Raw genomic sequence first — 20,158 nt, forward strand, 5'->3', positions numbered from 1 at the left:
GGACGTAAACACACCAGCATCGGTTTTCAAGCGATGATGGGGGGACAAACACAGACACACAAACACACATATATATACATATATACGACGGGCTTCTTTCAGTTTCTGTCTACCAAATCCACTCACAAGGCTTTGGTCAGCCCGAGGCTATAGTAGAAGACACTTGCCCAAGGTGCCACGCAGTGGGACTGAACCCAGAACCAAGTGGTTGGTAAGCAAGCTACTTACCCCACAGCCATACGTAATTGTATTCTACATCCACTAATTTCATGTTATATCTACTGATATAGGTGTGTCATGAAAATGGGATCATCCAGCGTCGAGAGGTTATGATGGCAGAGTTTGTTTTAGTTTTTCAGATGTCAGTAGCCACCAACACACCACAGGAGATTGAGCTGACAGTTTAAAAACATGGGAGGCTGGTCAAATAAAATAACGATTTCAGAATGTTCTCCCAAGGTTATGCAATTAACAAAAAATAGAGAGTTGACATCTTTCGTACAAGTGAACTAAAGAGTTAGAAAATAAATTGTTGAAAAGGCACTAATTTTGAACTCATTATCATCATCATCGTTTAACGTCCGCTTTCCATGCTAGCATGGGTTGGATGATTTGACTGAGGACTGGTGAACCAGGTGGCTACACCAGGCTCCAATCTGATTTGGCAGAGTTTCTACAGCTGGATGCCCTTCCTAATGCCAACTACTCCGAGAGTGTAGTGGGTGCTTTTACGTACCACTGGCACGAAGGCCAATCAGGCGGTACTGGCAACGGCCACGCTCAAAATGGTGTATTTTAATGCCACCTGCACAGGAGCCAGTCCAGCGGCACTGACAATGACCTCGCTCGAACGAATGTCTTTTCACGTGCCAGGAAGGCGACGCTGGTAACGATCACGCTCAAATGGTGCTATTTACGTGCCACCGGCACGGAAGCCAGACAGATGCTCTGGCAATGATCACGCTCGAACGGTGCTCTTAGTGCTCCACTGGTACAGGTGCCATCACGATATTTTTTATATATTATGCCAAATATTTCATTAGTTATAATATATGTAATTGTATTCTATATTCACAAATTTCCTGTTTCAGTAATAATGTCATTGTAATTACTGATATAGGTGTGGTGTGAAAAAGATGAAACTCCACAATATTGTCCAGTGTCGAGAGGTTATGACGTCAGGGTTTGTTTTAGTTTTTCAGATGTCAGCAGCCACCAACACATCTCGGAAGACTGAGCAGACAGTTCAAAAACATGGATGGTTGGTCAAATAAAATAATGACTCTAGAATTTTCTTCCAAAGCCAAGCAACTAACAAAAATAAAAAATAAATCAATCCATAGCATATGTTAATTTTAAGTTAAGAAAAATTAAAAAACCCAACACAATGTAATTTATTAAATATTTCCTTTTTATTAACCTTGTTCTGAGAAAACCAAAAGAAAAAAAAAATTGAATGTCCAGGTTATGTTAACACCACAAACTGTTGTCAAAGTTAGAAAAGAAATAATAAACAAGTAATTACACGTGTTGTTGATTAGAGCTTATTAAATTAATTCAACATGTTGTTACATATAATATTTCAGATGAAAAGAAAAAAAAAACATTGTTACAACAACAATACTGAGAAATGTTTTTTAATTTTTTTTTATTATACAATAACTTGTCACATACTAACTCCACAAAGATGCTCCAACTTCAGCCGCCACTTTCGGAAATACTTAAAAATTGGTTTATTATTAAATAATGATATTGTTTTCTTAGGTAGGTACATGATCTAAGTATCTTTAATAGGGGAATAATATATATATATATATAAAATACTGAATGAAATTTAAGGCGGTTTTGTAATCATATTTGCATTAGCAACAATTGAAATCCTGTTTCCATTAAAACCAATTATAAGTCAATAAAAAATCCAACAGTTTCGTTCCCATATGTAATAATAAAATGTGTAGCCTTGCATGTCAAATAAACCATCATTAGTAGTAAAATATTAATTAATACTAAAACTGGATATAACGTGCACGTGTGACTGAGTTGTAAGAAGTTTGCTTCCCAGCCACATGGCTCTGGGTTCAATCCCACTACATGATACCTTGAGCAAGTATATTCTACAGGTCACTTAAAGCTTTGTAAGTGAATTTGGTAGACAGAAACCAAAAGAAGCCCGTTGTGAGTGTGTGTGTGCATGTATTTGTCCCCCATCACTGATTAGCAACTGGTGTATTTATGTCCTAATTGTCGTAACTAAGGAAATGGCATACTAGATAATGTAGTCCTTTGTGTATTTATTTGAGTCAGTCATATTTATCCCAGTAAGTGCTTTGAAGACTAGTACTCAATCTCAGTGATGTCTATTTGCAGCACCATTAAGTTACAAGTCTACAAGCCAATCAAGTGGTATGTTAACATAATGGTAGACATGGTGACAGATACATACAAGTACATGCAAACACACACATACATATATATACACAAACATAAGTGGTAGGCTTCCACACAGTTTTTGTCGGCTTCAATCACAAAGCATAATAGGCTATAATAGAAAATACTTGCTCAAGATATGCTGTGACACTGAACCCAAGATCAAGTGACTGGTTGCAAAGTAGACTTCTCAATCACACACCCAGAGCAAGAGTCTTTAATCATAAATCTGGTTGATGAGGGAGTTGACCCTTTTGAAATAAACCTGTTTGAGACTACATCAGGTTCTATGATATGAACTTCATGTTTTGAATGAAACCTCCCATCATGTTAATTTATGTCTCAAAAAACCAGCTTTAATAATGACTAGATTATTTCACTAATTTATTAATTCTTTTAAAAAGTAATTAAAACAAACAGTGTATTTCCACAGAAATATGATTACAAAAAATGTTAAACAATAATGATGGGAAAATAAAGTTAAAACCACTCTCTATTTATTCTTGAAGCATTATGTCTCATTTGAAATATTTCTCCTAGATTTTTGATTGAAATAAATTTGACGGTGGAGATTTAGTAAGTGCAGCATCTTTGAGGGAGTTAGCAAATGGAAGTTTCAGTTAAGAAGAGTGTTCAGAATAAACGGGGTAAAATAAATATGATACAAAATTTATATTGCACTTTTTTCCGAGCCTGCATATATAATATACACAATAAATATTGAAGAATAAATTACATTGCACAACAAATGAATTAATTATTGAAAATAAATATATAAATAAATACCCATAGAGATGCACAGTCGTGTGAAAGAAACGGAGAAATAACAAGAAACCTTCTCAAATTAGAAATACCAGAGTTATTGCCCCTGCAAGCTATATAAGTGTCAGAATACTTAACCAAAAAACTAGTAAAGAAACGAAGCAAACCAAGACAATAATACTCGAGGTTCTGCGGCGGACAATCCCATAAGGATTGGCTTGCTTTGTTGCTGCATGTTTTTTTTTTAATGACTAGAATTTTTTTCTTTCTCCACCTCTTTTTTTTTTTTAATATATACATATACATATATATATATAAAGTGTTAGGTGTGATGTACAGAATTAAATATTGAAAAAAAAGTCGTCAGAATTTTGGAATAACTTCTTCATTTATTTTATACATATAACAGCGCTTTCGTTCGTCTTTCGAACTTGTCAAATATAATTAGTCTCACCCCCCCCCCGCCCCCCAAAAAACAAACAATGTTCTGTTATAAACAAAACCCCCCAAAACACCTGTTTTATATAAATAAGCAAGATCTCTGTAATTTCTTAGAATTATATTTGACAAGTTCGAAAGACGAACGAAAGCGCTATGTATAAAATAAATGAAAGAAGTTATTCCAAAATTCTGACGACTTTTTTTCAATATATATATATATATATATATATATATGTATTAGGCAATGAATACAAAAAGAAGACAACACGGGACGGACAAGTTTTAACAAATGTTCTTAAAAATTATATATATTTATGTGTGTGTTTGTGTATACACACACACACACACATTACATATATGTATATATATATGTATGTATGCATCCATGATGTATGTCAACGGTTCAAATATTTACATGCTTTGTTGGTAGGAAAACAACAATAGAAAATCTGGTTTAACAATAATATAATTTCTGTTTTTAACAAGGAGGATATAGCAACTTTCTCATCAAGAGAAGGGATAAATTATTATACTATCGTAGACACCGATAACACCACAAACGACATTTCATTCTGATATTTTGGAATCCCTCAATATGCTGTCACCAGTGTGAGCTGTGATGTCTCTTAGCTTAGCTATTTAACACCATAAATAATGGCATGTGCTGTTTAGCTTCGTAGTAATAGCAACGAGTATAAATTAATGCTCATAAGTAACGAGTTTTTTTTTCTGTACCATATCATGGCATATAAACAGCACACAGTAAAAAATCTGACAGATATGTTCCAAACACCAGCTCAATAACGACAAAGTTATTCTACTAAATTTTTCATTATTTTAAAAATAAATTTAAACAAAGGCAATCTATGTGAACAGAAAAATGGTAACAAAAAATGGTTAAGGAAAGATTTGAATTTGATTTCCTGTAGATTCTGTGAGCAACTATGTAAAGGCCTTCTTGCATCATTTTGTTGACTACTTGCATGAAACAGAACTGCTTGACCACCTGTGGCTAGACAACAACAATAGGAGCAAACAAAGGAGCTTCTACATGGTTGCTCAGCTTACAAGAAGGAGTAACCAAACTTCCTCCAACCCATACTGAAATGCTTAAAAAAAAAAAAATAAATAAACAACCTATTGGGTTAGGGTTTGGGAGTAAAGTCAGGACAGTTAAGGCTGCAATGCCTTTTATCATTCTGGGCCCACTGGGTTTAAACAACTGTAGAACGAAAATGATAATAGCTGATATTTCAGCAGAACAAACCAGATTTAAATAACCAAAGAGGCTAAAATATAAAGGTATATAAAGTTGTTTTTTTTTACCTTTGTTCTTTCTATAACAATTTTACTGAAACAGAAGTTTAGCTTCTTCCTTCAAAGTCAAACTAAAACCGATCCCCCACCCCAAAAATAAATAGAAATAAAAGAGGAAACATTTGGGAGAAAATAGGAGTATGTATGTAGTATAACTCTGATAAATATGAGAAGGGGGGAAAAAAAAACAATACATAATTTTTAAATAATGCACAATAAATGTAATTTGGAGCTTTGTAAAAGACACAGCCAGGTAAATTAATCTGAGAAAGCAAAATGTATAACTTATAATTTCTTTAAATAACTCTCAATAAATATAAATGAATAGAATTTTAACTGTTATAGTTTGAACTATTTTATATAGGTAGGAAGTGAATATACATACATACATACATACATACATACATACATACATATAGATATACACACACATATATTTGTAAAGATATATATGTAGTCAATAGTTCATATATCCCAAAAAGAAGCACATTCAAAAACAGAGCAGTAATATATTTAGAAGGTTGCTTGTTATGGCCAGTCAGAGAATGACCATTGGCATTGCACTTGTAAAGCGCTTAGCTGTATAGGCGACTCATCAGACTCAAACAGCTGAGTTAAGTGCTATATGTGTGCAAAACCAATGGTCAATCTCTGATTGGCCACAACAAACAACCTTCTAAATATACATATACATATATTACTAAATTGCCCAAAATAACAGGGAGTTTCTACCTCATAAACAGGAGTTACACCACAGTCATTTTGTGATCTTTGCTACCCTGGTATCTATTAACCAATTTATTTTGTCAGAGTTAATTATTAACCAAGAGAAAATAAATACATATAATAAAATATACATACATAAATATATATATATATATATATATATATATATATGTATGTATGTATGTATAGATAAATAGATACACACAAACATATATATATATATAGTTTTAATGTCTATTTTTCCATGCTTGCATGGGTCAGACTAAACTTACTGAGACAGATTTTCTATGGCTGAATGTTCTCCCTGTCACCAATCATCACCCGTTTCCCAGCAAGATAATATTTCCCCCTAATCCTTCAAACAACAAACTGCTCAAAGGCTGGACATGTTTACATGGAAGTCTATGAACAAAGATACCATAAGTACGACTAGTGACTTTGTCTTTAATCAACAAGCAAACGTGCACCACACGACAGGCTTCATAGTTTTCATCTACCAACTCCTTTCACAAAGCATTAGTCAACTTACAGCCACAGCAGAAGGCACCAGGCACCGACCAACAATGCCACACTATGGTAACAAATTTTAAACCATGTAGTTCCAAAGCAAACATTCTAATCACATGGACATGCCTGCACCATGTGCGGGTGACACGTAAAAACACCCACTACACTCTCGGAGTGGTTGGCGTTAGGAAGGGCATCCAGCTGTAGAAACTCTGCCAAATTAGATTGGAGCCTGGTGTTGCCATCCGGTTTCACCAGTCCTCAGTCAAATCGTCCAACCCATGCTAGCATGGAAAGCGGACGTTAAACGATGATGATGATGATATATACTTTATTTTTTGTATGAAAGCTACCATTAGTTTCATGTTAAGGCAATTCTCAACAATTATTCAAGCCAATCACATAGATAAATTGGTGTTTGTCTCCAAAATGGAGACAAAACCAATTTTTCTGTGATTGTCATGAATAATTGTCGAGAATTTCTTTATCATGAAATCAATGGTAGCCCATAATACACAAACAAATAAAGGACTTTTATCCACAAATGCAGTGTTAAGCACTCCTCATTATTCAATATATATATATATATATATACATATATATATATATATATATATATATATATATATATACACACATACATACACACACACACATACATTCATGTATGTGTGCATGTATGGATGCTTTAGTTTGCTGTATTTGAATTGTAATACCAAACCATGATACCCAATTTGTTAGTATATAAGATACACCAATATTTCCAAGAATGTACTTTGAAATAGAAGAAAAAAAAAATTTTCAAATATAAATAGTGCTCTGACTTATTTAATTTAAATATCCTGATGAAATTTTGGAATATTCTTTAAATATTGAAAAAAAAAAAAAAGTGTTTTATAGATAGATAAATATGGTGATGTACATTTTATATAAATTATATCACAATAGACAATGTTGCTGATAAAATTGTAGGAGTTGAAGATAAGTTTGAATAAAGAGTAAAAAGTAATCATTCTTTGGAGTTGTATTTGTCTCACAATCTGAGACTGTGTGTTGAAAAAGAAGTAATTACATTTGGAAGAGCTTTACTAGTTGTCTAATCACACACAAAGCTGATAAACTAACTCTAAACTTAACTCTTTTGTTACCATATTTCTGTTGAGATGCTTTGTGTTTCTTTCAATTAATTTTAAACATAGTATTTTACTATTAGTTTAGTAAAATAACTTAGTGATCGTTAAGCTAGTGTTAAGAACATAAATTGTGACTAAGGTTTGGGGGAAGATTTTAATTCAGAAGTTTTGAAAATAAGACATTTGTACTACAGAGCCAGAGGTGGTTTGGTATCAAATTTATTCCATGTTATGTCAAATTACTCATTGCACAACTGCAACCTGATCACTGAAACTAAGTTAGTACCAGGGTAAGAGTGGCACCTCATGTTTGACACCTCATGAAATATATTTGAATTTGAAATAAATTTAACAGCTTTGTGTGAGATAAGATGGCTAGAATGGCTCATCCAAATGGAATTGTTAGTCGTTTTACCATTTCACCTTCAGCTCATTACTTTCTTTAACTATTGGTTTCAAATTTTGGCCCAGAGCCAGCAATTTCAGGGAGGGGCAAAGTCGATTACATCAACCCCCAGTGATCAACTGGTACTTTATTTTATCGACCCCGAAAGGATGAAAGGCAAAGTGAACCTCGGTAGAATTTGAGCTCAGAACATAGCGGCAGACGAAATACCATTAAGCATTTTGTCCACTGTGCTAATGATTCTGCCAGCTCGTTACTTTAATTATTATATAAATATTGGTTTCAAATTTTGGCGCAAGGCCAGTAACTTCGGGGAGGGGTTAAGTTGATTATATCAACCCCCAGTGATCAACTGGTACTTATTTTATTGACCTGAAAAGATGAAAGGCAAAGTCAACCTCGGCGGAATTTGAGCTCAGAACATAAAGATGGACAAAATACTGTTAAGCATTTTGCCCGGCATGCTAACGATTCTGCCAGCTTGCTGCCTTAATTATTATACAAAAATTGGCTTCAAATTTTGGCACAAGGCCAGCAATTTCGGGGATGAGCTTAGCAGATTACATCAACCCCAGTGATCAATTGGTACTTATTTTGTTGATCCTGAAAGGATGAAAGGCAAAGATGACCTTGGCAGAATTTGAGCTCAGAATGTAAAGACAGACAAAAAAACTACTAAGCATTTTAGCTGGCATGCTAACAATTTTGCCAGCTCACCATCTCGGCCTTTTTTTGTTATGATTCACTAAGATGGATGCAAGTTCTTTGGCATTCGTGCTTGAAAGATGATGAAGGAGCACTCAGTTAAATACAGGCGACGCTAGTAAAGAATTAGAAGAATCAAAACTTCATGGTGTGGTGCAACTTAAATCGACACTGGTTTAGAGAGAAATGGATTGGAACATTTAAGTAGGAGTAAGACTGAGCTGAATGATTGAAGTTAGGGGGTCACATATCTTTTTTGTGTGGTGTGACATTAGCATTAGATGCAAAGATAATATATAGACCATCGGCAGTGAGGAATTTTAAAGGAAAACAACAACAACAACAAAAAAAAAAACTGAAAAGAGATAGAAAAGATTTGTTTGAATGTAATGTGCGGGGGGAGGGGGGTAATGAGGAAGAGTGAGAGTGGAGTTGGAGCGAGAAGAAAAGGATGAAGGAAAGAGGTAACAGTAACATATTTACTAGGGCCATAACAAAGTCCATGTTTATGTTAAGAAATGGAGGGGGAGGGGGGGTATTTTAAATCACAAAACCTTTGATCTGTCACCTCTAACCCATTTTTCTGTCAGTAGGAAAACAGCCTCCTATTCAACATGGCCAGCATCTTTTATGGTAACGTAGCGAGACAGGACACAGACACTAGCAATAGTGATGACCACAAAGAAGATGAAGCAAATATAAAAAGATTCTTCATCAAAGATGTCCGTAAATGCTGGAATCAAGGAAGACAGTCTGTTGACCAGCTTCTTCTCTACAGACAACTTAGGCAACATTTTCACCAGAATCTACCTTAGAGTCCAACAGGAGTCAATGTCCAGTGTAAAAATTGTGACCAGAAGCTTTGGGGTGTGTGTTATGGCACTATTCCAGTCAAGGAACCGCTTAGTTCTGACTCTTATCTGCAATTGAAAAATAGAAAACAAATGTGAATGTTAAAAAGCAAATGCTAAAGATTTTAAAATCCTTAGAATTAATGACAATTTAATTTAGAACATGGATCATTAGAGGATTGGTACCGGGTGCAAGCATTGACCAACCTTTTGATACCATAATTCTGTTGGAATTTACTGCCTTTGTTTCAATTAATTTTGAAAATAATAAAGAATTTAATAAAAGAACTTTATCATTGTTATATTTCGGGATAGTGATTTTTGTGTTTTTCATTTTTACCAGTGTCACCTTCCTGGCACTTGTGCCGCAGCTTCGCGTTCCTGGCACATGAAAAGTCATTCGAGCGAGATCGTTGCCAGTGCTGCTGGACTGGCTCCTGTGCAGGTGGCACATAAAATACACCATTTTGAGTGTGGCCGTTGCCAGTACCGCCTGACTGGCCTTCGTACCGGTGGCACATAAAAGCACCCACTACACTCTTGGAGTGGTTGGCGTTAGGAAGGACATCCAGCTGTAGAAACTCTGCCAAATCAGATTGGAGCCTGGTGTAACCATCTGGTTCACCAGTCCTCAGTCAAATCGTCCAACCCATGCTAGCATGGAAAGCAGACGGTGATGATGATGATGATGATGAAACACACGCACTATATATATTTTTTCTTCACTTGTTTATTACTGTTCTTATTTTATTATTTTAACTCATGTCCATTGTCCAGAAACTTTTCGTCATTCATCTGTGACCTATTCAGCCACACTTTTCGTTTTCGTGTGTGTTCTTGCTCCACTTATTCCATTCTCTGGTGCTTTAAAGATGATGATGGAGCACTCATGCAAAGATAATAACTTTACCATTATTATGCTGGTGTATGGGACTTAAATTAATATAAAATTTCGATGGAGGTTATAATTTAGGTCACTTTAACCTTTTAGCATTCGGATTACTCTGTCAAATGTAATGCTTATTTATTGACATTGTCTGGAATGAATCATGCATTATCTTGTAGTTTCAAGATTTCAGTGATGTCATAGTTTAAGTTTACTATGATATTGTAGGGTAGATGTGAGAAACCAGATCTGGCCAGTTTGAACATAAAACAGGCAAAATATTTTGGCCAGATATGACCAGTTTAACTGCTTAACAGTTAAACATAAAGTTCATTTCATAGAATAAAGGGTTGGTTTGGGCAGGTTGACATCAAAAGGGTTAAAAACTTCAAATTTTAGTATGACACTAGTGTATAGCAGATTAATATTTCAAAGAAGACCTGGAATTTTTGCCTTGGCTAAAATCTGAAGCTAGAAAAATTAAATGCTTTGTTTAGAAATACACAAAAACATATGCAGTAGAATTTCAACACTTTTATACCTTATATGCAAAGCCATATCATTTGTAGATTTTAATGTTAGATTTAAGATAATTATTTCAGATGCTTTGGGATGTATCATCAATGATGTTCCTGGGGTCATAAGGGGTTTCATGTCTTTTAATGTCTCACTTCTTCTCCCAGTTGTTCCAGCTGGAGTTGATCACATCCATTCCTTGCACTTAGTCCTACTCTCTTAATCTAAAACTACCCAATAGCTTTCTCAACGGTTTCAGTGATGGAACATATAGCACCACCCCACATCTCTTTACAGCACAAACATACATACATATAATAGGATTCATATAGTTTCCATCCACTTGAACTCGTTCACAAGGTATTGACTGCCCCAGAGCTGTAAAATCAAAAACACTTGCCCAAGGAGCCACAAAGTGGGGCTCAATGTGAACTTCTTAACCACACAGCCATGTTGACATCTATGTGAGATGGAAGGTTCTCTTCTATGACCAAGCAGCACCACCCTGAGAGTCCAATTTCTATGATAGGCACTTCCAGCCAGCATGTCTGAAAGTCATCATTATTACCAAGTGCAATCAGCATGTTACTTTGGTGCAATTTGCAGTCATCTTGACTTCTAAATGTCAGTATATGAGTTCAGTTACCTTCTAAGTAGCATGCTGATGTTTAAAAAAGTTGGTGAGCTGGCAGAGTGATTAACATGCCAAGTAAAATGCTTAGCAGGATTTCGTTCATCTTTACATTCTGGGTTCAAATGCCACCAAAGCTGACTTAGCCTTTCGGAGGGGGGGGGGGGGGGGTCAATAAAGTAAGTACAAGTTGAGCACTGACGGTCAATTTATTTGACTTACCCATTGCCCTGAAATTGCTAGCCTTGTGCCAAAATTTGAAACTCTGATCCCATTGTAAGTTTTCCTCTGATTTCATTGTAAGTTCAAGTCCTGTTAAGGTCAGTTTTAGCTTTCATACTTTCAGGAGTCAATAAAATAAATTACCAATCAAGTTCTGGAGTCAACAATATCAACTGATCCCCTCCTCTCAAAACTGCTGGTCTTGTGCCTATATCGAAAGACATTCATCCATCTTCTCTGCCCGGAATTCCTGGGAGGGTTGTAAGGGTAGAGTCCTCATGCACAACCTTCAAGGGATTCTATGAGAAGCAATCATCATTATACTTTTGAGCTGGATGCCCCAAGTGTGACCAATGGAGACTATGGATATTATCCAGCTGTCTTGTTTTTGGTGTACCCCTAGATTTCCTGCCATTGACTCAGCTTGAAGAATTTGTCTTGCAATTTTTTCCTATGACATTCTAATCACATGGCTGTAGTACTGGAGCAGTGACATCTCAATGCAGAACAGTAACAGCTCAACCTGAAGAGACTACTTGATCTCTGAGCTATGCATCCCGTTGACATAGCTCGAGGAATCCCATTTTGGCTGCTTGCATTCACGATTATGTTCTTTTGCAACTAATCATGACCATAGGTGAGGATAGGCATGAAAACCAAATTGAAGATAGTGAGTTTAGCTTTTTTTATTGATGTCTCTTCCTCTCAGGATCAAATGCTGGAGCTAACACAGTCATGTGCAAACACCTGCAAGTCATCATCATCCTTTAATGTCCGTTTTCCATGCTGGCATGGGTTGGATGGCTTGACCTGAGCTGGCAAGGCAGGGAACTGCACCAAGTTCCAGCCTGATTTGGCAAAGGTTTCTATGGCTGGATGTCAACCACTTTACAGTGTGTTATGGGTGCTTTTACATGGAGCTAGCACCGGTGCCTTTTTACGTGATACCAGCACAGGCCAATCCTCTTCACCAGGAAGAGCAGTCTTAACACTTCTGCTGCGGAGGACAGGTCTTCTCGAGTACAATCTAATTCAGCCTCTTGCTTCTCATCACTCACGGATATGGCATCAGAGATACTTAAACCCCTCACTTGTCTTAGTTCCACTAACATGCAGAGTGCACTGGGAAGATTTCCTCATGAGGACTAACATCTCAGTCTTCACAACACCCTCATCCTTGCCTTGCAGTACTCAGCAACAAACCTATTCAGTACATGATGGAGAGGGCTTTCTGATGAGCCAAGTAACACCACGTCACCTGCTAATATCTGCTGACCAATTGTACACCCACCAGTTGCAGTACCACTTCCACAATGGCTGCACATATCAATCTAGTTCATAAGGATTATGAAAAAGAGAGGTGATAATACAACACCCACATTGAAATTATAAACCCACATGTAAAAATATATCCGTATATCAACACACTCACTATATCAGGGATTTCCAGTTGGAGTGTTACTATAAGCTAGGATATCATAGGCAACAATTAGGGATATTATCACCCTAAGCCCAGAGTGCTGGGCTGTCAAAATCCCGGAAACGTCGGAAATCAGTGTGTGTATGTGTGTGTACTTATATTTTTTATATATTGCAAAATACCAAAAAGAAACAAACATCATCAAATGGAAATATTGAAAGCAGATGGGTGTAAAACGGATGAATATTCGTCGAAAAGGTAGGAGGCATATGTTTCCCTTATCAAGTGCAGACTATCGTTCACACGCGCGCGTGCGTGCGTATAAAACTTGGCGATGTAATATATATATCGAGTGAAATCACGTAACAATAACATATGGGATGATGTTTTTGATTTCTGAAAACTTAATACTTATTGCCAAGCAAAAACAGCACCCAAGGTACATTTCTATCTAGACAGTTAATATTGAATCGTAATAATTCTTTGGAAAGTTGATGGATTAAAAGGGAAGTCCGAAAGGATTGTAGTTGTTATCGAAAGTTCTTTTGCTCCAAGACAGCTCTCTAATTAGAATGATCTATAATCAGAGATATTCCAGATGCAAGATTATCCTGTCTTTTAGTATATCAAGGACTACATTATCCAAAATATTGTTCAAAATGTTAGGATTTTTCTTTTCATTTTTTTCTCTCTCTCTCTCTTTTTTTTTCTTTTAAAGGTAACAGGATATGATTTCCGGGAAATTATGTTGTTATCTGCAGTAAAAAAACTCAACGATTTGAGATTTCTCGTTAACTGAAAGTAGAAGATGACAAACGTAGCTTTATAAATTTTTAGACATTTTTTTTACCTTTCGCAGAATCACGTTGATTTTACTAATTAAAATATAAAGAAAGAAATGATCTTATATTTAGAAATAAAAAGTAGTGCACAAATATATTACCGAGATGATATATTAACCAGGAGACAGCCAAGACAGATCACAAAAACCTGGAAACGAAACAATAGACGATGATCCAAGACAAAAGATGCTGTTCAAAATAACAGGAAAATGGCGTTATCAGGTAAGGGAAGCAACTCTGAGTATGGTTTCTTTCCCTTGTTTGGCTTCGTCGTCGTCGTCAGGGATTCCGACGCCGCCACCGCGGCAACAGCTTTCGTTTCTCACAAAATTTGTTATTTTACTCTTTTTTTACTCTTTTACTTGTTTCAGTCATTTTGAATGCGGCCATGCTGGAGAACCGCCTTTAGTCGCGCAAATCGACCCCAGGACTTATTCTTTGGAAGCCTAGTACTTATTCTATCTGTCTCTTTTGCCGAACTGCTAAGTTACGGGGACGTAAACACACCAGCATCGGTTGTCAAGCGATGTTGGGGGGGGGGGACAAACACAGACACACACAATATATACATACATATATACGAAGGGCTTCTTTCAGTTTCCGTCTACCAAATCCACTCACAAGGCTTTGGTCGGCCCGAGGCTATAGTAGAAGACACTTGCCCAAGGTGCCATGCAGTAGGACTGAACCCAGAACCATGTGGTTGGTAAGCAAGCTACTTACCACACAGCCACTCAGAAATTTTAGTTATAATAAATATTAGATTTTCTTTCTTTTATTTCTGTTTTCTGTTTTTATTTTTTTATCTCAAACGTTAATCCTAGAAAAATACATCGATTATGCTTTTGCTTAAATATCAGAGAACAAAATTAATTTTTGTACTAGTACAATTGGATTCGAAATAACAAAGGAAAAAAACAAGTACAGAAAAAATTTCTAGAACGTTTAATTTTAGTTTCTTAGAAGGATCTAAATGGTCAAATTTGTCAGATCAACAAAACTATCTCTGATGAGAAAGCTATTGAAACTAATGAGAAATCAGAAATTATTCATTTTATCCTGGTTACTAATATATATATTGGGCAATTTATACGGAGTAACTTTACATTAAGGAGTGGAACATAATTTCCTGTAATTCAGACTGCTTCATGGTCCCAGCAGACAAAACGGAAAAAACGTTGTCCTGGAGGGCGAAGGAGATGCGTTGGAATATCCGCTCTGGCTCTTGGAACTTACTTCCACCTAAATAGCAGTGAGCAGGGATATGGTCCAGGAGTCAAGGACACCTGAGGACTCCACTGCCACAGGCTCGACCATAAACCTGAGACTCACAGGGCTTGCACTTGTGGATAGCCAACCCTGCTCTGATAGCAGTGAATAGGGATATGAGGGTACCAGAGGTCTCCACTGCCATAGGCTCAACCATAAACCTGTCAGAGAGTAACCGATACTTTGACAGTTTGCTTTCCTCAGCCTGGAAATGGACATAGTTGGTTTTCATAGTCATGCTTATGAGTGTGCCAAGTAAAAGGATCCTATTCAATCTTTTTAAGGGCCAATCCAACTTCTAAAAGTTATAAGTTGTTTAACTAATGATGACAGACAACTGCATAATTTGAAAACAAACACCATACAAACATTGAAAAAAAAGACAAAAATAAGCAGAGATTAACCAACTCAATCGCACTACCTGAAAGACAACGACAATGCATGGTGTCCTCCACCCAAAGGCAAATGTACACAGTCTCTTCATGAAGAGGGGTAAAGGTGGACGTGGGCTGATTAGCATACGGGAGTGCATCAACAGTGAAAGAAGAAACATGGCAGAATATTTGGTAAATAGCAAACAAGACCTGCTACAGTATGCTGCTAATGCAGAAAAGTTTACCAAAAATGGTCTTGAGAGTGCTGATGAATTCTGATCACAAATAGCCAACGAGAGAGAAGAGACCCTACTTTGCATGGAATTACATGGTCAGTTCCACCATGAAACTAACAACTTAAAATACCATCATGGAGACAGCTCAGCAAGGGTGACCAAAAAAGGAAGACTGAAAGCCTAATCATTGCTGCCCAGGATCAGGCATTGAATACCAACTCATGTGAAAGTCTTGTTCAGAAAGAGTACACACACAGACATGACAAGGTAGCCCAAAACTTCCACTGGCTATTATGCCATAAGTATGGATATGAGGTTACAGGTGCTTGGTACCAACATACACTGGAAAAGGTAATGGATGAAAAAGGGAAGGCAAAATTCTTTTGGAACTTTGACTTCCAGACAGACAAGATGTTAGAGCACTGAAGGCACTGCCTAATAATCAATGTAGTAGTGCCAGGAGCTCAACACATCATCATGAAAGAAAGAGAAAAGATTGATAAATATGGAGACCTGAGAATTGAGATTGCTAAGATGTGGTAGCTATGAGAATCAAACATAAAGTTTGTCCCTGTCATCAGAGCATTAGGTTCAATTCCACCCAACCTGAAAGAACATCTGGAAACTTTAGAAGTACCCTATAATCTAGGTATATCGCAAAAGTCGGCATTACTTGTAACTACATGCATATTGTGTAAAGTACTGTCTATCTGATGTCCTTGTTGAGACTTGACAGACAGCACGAACTCCCGGTGGACATAAACCCCTGGTGGACATAAGAGTTGGTAAGCTATCTGAGGATGTAAACTTCATATGCCATAGATACACTGGAGCAGTATGTACAAGCACACCTGGAATTGAGTCTCTTAAATGCCCAGATGGCTCGTTAGAAGTATTTGATAACTTTTGTTACATAGGAGATGTAATTAGCAAGGGAGGCAGTTGCTCTGAAAGTATAGCTGCTAGAGTGAGAGCTGGTTGGAGAAAGTTCAGGGTGCTACTACCACTAAAAGTGAAGGGGAAATTGGTATGATGCTTGTATTAGAACTGTAATGTTGCATGTTAGTGAGACATGGGCCTTGAATGCAGAAGACTTAAGAAAACTGGAAGGAAATGAAATTAGATGTGCAGACTACATTTACCGAATAACATACTATATGGAAATGTACCATTATTAACAGAAACTATCAACTCAGATATAAATTTATGGTACACTGTTGGCAAAGAAAAGATGAATTATTACTCTGAGAACTTGAATATAGTGAAAGAAAGAAAGCAGATCTTGTCAAACATATGTGAAACAGTTACTGAAGGACACAAACCTTGAAAAATCTGTGTTGTTAAATTACACAAAGCATTAACCATCAAATTGTCTTGTTTTGTTTTGTTCTTTTCTCTATGGATGAGTGGATTATTATTGTTACCATAGCAACAGAAGTGTTCTGTGAGACGTAGACATGTAAAATAATTCTCCAGAGAGTGATTTACTTTCCTTCTTAGTTAAATTAATGGACAGAACCTGATTAGTCCGATCAAATACATTAAATGGTGGTCATGGAGATGAAAATAATAATAATAATAATAATAATGATACCACCAAATCTGAAAAAAACATCTGAAAACTTTAGACATACCCTACAATCTAGGTGTATTGCAAAAGTCAGTATTACTTGGAACTGCACACATATTTCATAAAGTACTGTCTATCTGAGGTCTTTGTTGTGACTTGACAAATAGTACAAACCCCCAGTAGACACAATATCTTCAATCAACAACCTCACGATATTGTATACTCTGCGACATCTAATAATAATAATAATAATAATAATAATAATAATAGTAATAATAATAGTAATAATAATAATAATAAAACATTTTAATCTGTAAACATTGCCAAAAGTACTTTTAAATGTACATAATAGCAAACACCTTTTACTGTCATCTTAAGATCACATTATCATCTTGTAATCAAATTATCAGGTCATGCCTATTAACCTTATCACTCCAACATCATGTTCTTCTGGCTTGGCTAGGACTTTGCTCTGGTTGTTGTCTATGCTGCAGGTATATAAATCTATTTCCCAACATTCATATGTGTCAGTTAGAATTCCTCTTCCCAATAGCTGGATCTTCTAGTTTCCAGATCTTCCTTCTCCATGTTGTTTTTCTTTTCTGTACCTGCCTAACTCCGACACAAAAGTTACTAGCCACTAACCTATGTTGCATGGCTCATTCTTCACTAGGAAAGGCTTTGGTATTCACTGTGACATTTCTGTCCCATTTCCTGATGAGAATGTAATCAATTTAACATGTGTGCTTGCCAGATTGATAGGTGATGAGGTGGTCGGCTGGTTTCTTACAGAGTGTGTTGCAAAACTCCAGAAGCCTCATCCTTTGTGCTGTGACCATAGCCTCCATGTACATCATGAAAGCCATTACTCAGTAATATCCATTGAAGTCATCAGCTACAATAATGTGGCCACCACCAATTACTTGTTGTTGAGGTAAGTTGCAGTAGTGTCTCAGAGGAACGATCCTTCTGTTCTTCTAGTAGTCCTGCCAGTGGGGCATATGCCGAGATAAATGCTGCCTTTGTGTTACTTATGGTTAGTCTTAACTTAATAATTTTATCACACACCCTGTACCTCTTACCTTAAAAAAAATCTCATAAGACTTGAGATTTGTAGTCTTCAGAACTGCATAGCTACCTCACTTGTGCTGGTGGCAGGAGAAAAACACTTAGTTCATAATGAAAAGTGGTTGGTACATGGAAAGGCATCCAGTCGTAGAAACTATACCAAAGGAGAAACTGGAGCACAATGCAGTCCTTGAGTCCATTGGATGCAAGGATTGCATTGTCAAACCATCCAACCATGTTAGTGTGAAACATGGATGTTAAATGATGATGAAATCTGCTTTTGAGAAATTGCTTTCTCTCTATACACACACCTCCACAAAGTAATAGCACAGTAGTAGTGATACAGTAGAGGGTATCAATCATACAGGTGATAGTGGCAAAGATACCTGTAGTCGGGGGGGGGGGGTCAATAAATTAAGTACCAGCGAAACAATGGGCTCAATATAATCAACTCATCCCCTCCTCGAAAATTGCTGCCCCTGTGGAAAAAATCTGGAACCATTATTAAAGCAGCAAGCTGGCAGAATCATGAGTAAACTAGGCAAAATGGTTAGTGGCATTTCTTTTGGTTGTATCATCTGAATTCAGATTGTGCCAAGGTCGACTTTGCCTTTCATCTGCACAACGAATATCTACGTAGGTTCCTCCTACAAAATTTCGCTCACAGAATATTGATCAATCAATGGATGACTCAATAAGACACACTCAGATCAGACACCTGTAGTCGGGGGGGGGGGGGGGGTCAATAAATTAAGTACCAGCGAAACAATGGGCTCAATATAATCAACTCATCCCCTCCTCGAAAATTGCTGCCCCTGTGGAAAAAATCTGGAACCATTATTAAAGCAGCAAGCTGGCAGAATCATGAGTAAACTAGGCAAAATGGTTAGTGGCATTTCTTTTGGTTGTATCATCTGAATTCAGATTGTGCCAAGGTCGACTTTGCCTTTCATCTGCACAACGAATATCTACGTAGGTTCCTCCTACAAAATTTCGCTCACAGAATATTGATCAATCAATGGATGACTCAATAAGACACACTCAGATCAGATCCAGAGTTGCATGGCTGCAAAGCAAACTTCTTAACCACAGAGATACAGTGTTGCTTGCATGCAACACTCATCCTTTCTTTTGCAAACCACTTAGTTCTAAAGTAGGAGCGGTTAACAAACTGATGCAAGATGGGGTTCTGCACCTTGCTTAGAGGTAAATGGCTATCATGTAGAGTTTTATTAGTATCAAATAACTGAAAAAAAAAAAAAATCAATTAAAGTATAGATATAAGTCCAGGTGTGGCGGTGTGGTAAGAAGTTTGCCTCCCAACCACATGGTTCCAGGTTCAGTATCACTGCAGGACACCTTGAGTAAGTGTCTTCTTCTATAACCTCGGGCCAACCAAAACCTTGTGAGTGGATTTGGTAGACAGAAACTGAAAGGAACCAAAGGCGGCAAGCTGGCTGAAACATTAGTAGCATGCCGGGCAAAATGCTTAGTGGTATTTTGTCTGTCTTTACGTTCTGAGTTCAAATTCTGGCGAGGTCGACTTAGCCTTTCATCCTTTCAGGGTCGATTAAATAAGTACCAGTTACGCACTGGGGTCAATGTAATCGACTTAATTTCTTTGTCTGTCCCCTCTACGTTTAGCCCCTTGTGGGCAATAAAGAAATAAGAAACTGAAAGAATCTTGTTATATGTATGTATGTCTCTCTTTCTTTGCGTCTGTGTTTTCCCCACCCCACCCCATCCACTCCTTGGAAACTGGAGTTGGTTTGTTTACATCCCCATCACTTAGCAGCTTAACAAAAGAGATCAACAGAACAACTAGCAGGCTTTAAAATCCCCACCAAAA

The 20,158-nt window shown here is 36.9% G+C and overlaps 2 long non-coding RNA genes across 2 annotated transcripts; one reads left to right on the forward strand and one right to left on the reverse strand.

Annotated features, from left to right (window-relative positions):
- Positions 1 to 1,390: 1,390 nt before the first annotated feature.
- On the reverse strand, positions 1,391 to 14,038 carry LOC149131233 (uncharacterized). The gene is made up of 2 exons (XR_016238193.1): positions 13,894 to 14,038; positions 1,391 to 9,344 (listed from the first exon to the last, which is right to left on the reverse strand). It is a non-coding gene; the product is annotated as an uncharacterized LOC149131233 (long non-coding RNA).
- Positions 12,593 to 15,450, forward strand: LOC149131234 (uncharacterized). The gene is made up of 2 exons (XR_016238194.1): positions 12,593 to 13,208; positions 13,669 to 15,450. It is a non-coding gene; the product is annotated as an uncharacterized LOC149131234 (long non-coding RNA).
- The last annotated feature ends 4,708 nt before the right edge of the window (positions 15,451 to 20,158 follow it).

This window comes from Octopus bimaculoides, chromosome 24 (assembly GCF_046866305.1).
Source record: "Octopus bimaculoides isolate indiv1 chromosome 24, ASM4686630v1, whole genome shotgun sequence".
NCBI classification, from domain to species: domain Eukaryota; kingdom Metazoa; phylum Mollusca; class Cephalopoda; order Octopoda; family Octopodidae; genus Octopus; species Octopus bimaculoides.